Here is a 3,644-nt window from a genome sequence, read left to right as displayed (position 1 = left end):
GGATGACATCTGCTGATATCTTTTAATTAACACCTCTTCCTCCTGATGCTCCTTACCTGCCATCAAACCTATCTAGTGAATTTTTCATTGCATTTATTATACTTTTAAGATTCTTAAATTCCATTTGATTCTTTATCATTTTCATTTTGTTGCTAAGATTCTCAATCTGTTTGCTTGTTAAGATTATATTTTACTTCAATTATTTGACCATGTTGTAAAAGCTGCTTTAAGATCTTTGCCAAGTGCAACATCTGAGCCATCCCAGGACTGGTTTCTTTGACTGCTTTTTCTCTTGACTATGAATCTCATTTTCCTGTTTCTCAGTTGTCTGGTGATTTTTTTTCCACTAATACTGACTTTGTGGATAAAATGCTGTAGAGACTCTGGATTTTGGTACCTTCCTTTTTCCATGATTGACTGTTATGACAGCAGGTAGTTCAATCACTGAATGATCTCGGTGAATGTGAGCATATCTCTGGAAGTCCAAAGTGCTTCCCAAGCCCCTCCAACTTGACCAGACTTACCTTTCAACCTCTGTATCCCTTGTGTGTCTTTGCAGAGCTTGGTATTAGGTTTTGTTAGGGCAGGACTAGGGTAGTTTTACCTTGGCATTTGATCCCACCACCTACGGCAGTCTGTCTGGCATCTCATCTGGATGCCACAGGTGTTAAAGTGGCATTCAGATCTCTCCACCCTGTCAGGACTGGAACTCTGGCAGCACTCCACTGCTCAACCTCCAGTTTTTCTGCTTAACTCTCAATCCCCTGCCAGCTTCTATCGATAAGCCTTGGTTATTTCTGCCTTGGTTATTTCTCCATGGGCTCTCCCCGTGGAGCCCAGCCCTCAGCCACAGACCATCTTGTTACTTGGCTCTCTGCTCTCTACTCTTAGACCCTGTGGATTCCAGTTGCTTCAGGTACTTCCAACTTTGACCTGTGCTTTCCCAACTCAGAGGGACCACCATGCTCTCCCTGGATTCCAGCCTCCTGGCCATGCCAGGAAATTGTTCACAGGCAGAGACCAGGGCGGGTGCTCATTTCCAGAATTCACAGGTCCTCCTTCATTCACAGGTCCTGAGGGAACACCTGTTGTCCACCCCTGGAAAACAGTTGCCTCATACATTTTGTCAGGTTTTACAGTTGCTTATTGCTGGGCGCTACTTCAATACCAGTTTCTCCACCATAGACAGCCACCCATCATTGCTGATCTGCCTGCATCAACAAGTATTTATTGAGCATATTCAATGTTCCAAGCACTAGGCACAGTGTGGGCCAAATGCAATGAGCCCTGCCCTCATGGAGTAGACAGACCATGGGAAAAAAACAGACATGAAACAAATAACCACAAATCTAAATCTGCAGTTAAATTGTGATAGATATTGTGTGCTGAAAGTAGAGAGTGCAATGAGAAAATAAAACTGAGCACCCTAATGTAGATGGAGGAGGAAACCTCTTTAAACATGTGGTCTGGGAGATGAGTTGGCCGGATGAAAGGGTGGGAGGAGACTTTGGAGAGGTGAACACGCACAGGGGACCCGCACAAAGAGCAGATGGTGAGGAGGCCCCACAGCAGGAGGGAACGGAGTGTCCTTGGGCTGGAAACAGAAGCTGAAGATGAGGCTGGAAAGCCAGCAGACCTTTGAAGATCTGAGGTTATACCTGTGGTGAAATGGAATTCCACAGAGACATTTCCAGCAACAGGATCAAGTTCAGAAATGTATTTTTATGAGTAGGAGCCAAAATTCCAGCACGTGCTGATACAGCTCTCCTGGGTGAGCCTTGAGGAGAAAAGGAATAAGACGCCTTTGAGAGAACACAGAGCCAGCTGAGGATCTTTGCCTGAGAAGAATCAATGTATCCTAGGTCACTATTTGTCGAGTCAATAGAGTTTCAATAGTTAATCTTTCTCTGTCAAATCTTCAGATGATAAAATTTTACCTAAAGAGTCATTTTAAACCTACGAGTTAGTTCTTTGCCCTCTACTATGTTTCATTTTATGTAGCTATGACCAACTGAATGAAGAAGGCAGAATTATGTGGACTGGGCTAGTATGCTAGAGGGTACTATGACAAACATGAAGTTGACATTAGCAGACAAGGATGGCCTACAGGAAAGGAGTTCTAGGTGCCAGGTGCCACACTCATGCAATTCCTGAAACTATTTCTAGAATGGTTTTTGGATCCCTGATGTAAACCTGCCAGTTAACAAGTGTCTCTTTCTATCAGGGTCTCCCTATGTTAACCTCTTCAATTTAAGCTTAAACATTTTAAAGTCATTAAACACAAAGTTCCAATCACAGCACTTACAAACTCATGTTTTAGGTCAGCCCTTCACATGGTCACCATATTGTTTATTTCTGGCTATTCTACTGAGGCAATTTTTGCCCAATATAGACAAATATTGATCAGTCTGGTCAAATTTGCTCTCAGTCATCCAGTAATTAATTTTTTTTGGCAAAAGGGAATTAATATTCATATACATGTCATACTTGTCCAAAATATTGCAAAAGGAGCTATACTAATTAAAGTTTTAAAGAGATTCTGATATAGTAAAAGCATGCGTCTTTTCTGTGTAAGATACCAAAAAAGATGCATAGCTATCACTGTGTGTGTCTGTGTGTGTGTGTGTATGTGCATGTGTGCGTGCTCACTGGAAAGCAGCTACATGCCCATAGTCACGTGCATATATAACCTAGTTTCTCAATGTCACCTCACATATATTTTGCTCTGCTAAATTACTGAAAATAAAATGTATAGCATGATATATTAGAAGCATATATTGTGTACAGTTTGTATATAAAAAAGAAAGAATGATTAAAAGTCGATGAGAGACTGTTTATAAATCTTGATTGCTTCATAATTTTAACTTTGAGCAACATTTTTATCATAATTATAGGCTTTCTTAAAGCATTTATGCAGATTGTTGTTACTCAAAAGGGGGTTTATTCCATTTTGGTATAAACTACACTTTTTTTTTTCTTTATGAAATCACTCTTTGAGTTCCTAATACCCAGTACTCTGCCAGAGCTGCAAAATGTAAATAGCAGGAAGCACTTGTCTTAACAGGGCTATCATTGGGCTCCCTCTCATCTTGTGCCTTATTGCCCCATTGACGTGGAAAAGAATAAAACTTATCTATAATAATAAACATTTGACATGTTTAGAAGCTTCTGGATTCCTCTCAGAACACTAATGTTCCTGGGAGGCTAACACATTTTTGTACCCACTTCACAGATCAAGAAATTAGATCCTGGAGGTCTAAACCATGGCAAAATATTCCGTTATTTAATTTTAGAACCATGAAGCATTAGATGCAAAAGGTGGATTCAGAACCCATTGAGTTTGGCTGCCTTATTTTTGCACTTGGAAAATTGAGGTCTTGGAAGAGCGAAGCACCCGTCCAGGGCTGTTCCCAGACATTTGCCTACATCGAGCTCAACGGGCACCAGTGTAGTGAAACGTAGACTGAATTATTCAGAGGCTTTAGCATCGTGCAGAATCAAAGCCAGAAAAAAAACTCCATCAACTTTTTCTACCAAGGAATCTTTATTGTAGCTCCATGAGCATAGACCCAACAGGAAAGAAGGGGAAAATCTCATCACTAGACATAAAAATAAAAAGCAAAAAAAAAAAAAAAAAAAAAAAA

Source organism: Piliocolobus tephrosceles, chromosome X (genome assembly GCF_002776525.5).
Source record: "Piliocolobus tephrosceles isolate RC106 chromosome X, ASM277652v3, whole genome shotgun sequence".
Lineage (NCBI taxonomy): Eukaryota > Metazoa > Chordata > Mammalia > Primates > Cercopithecidae > Piliocolobus > Piliocolobus tephrosceles.
This window is presented reverse-complemented; position numbering follows the sequence as displayed.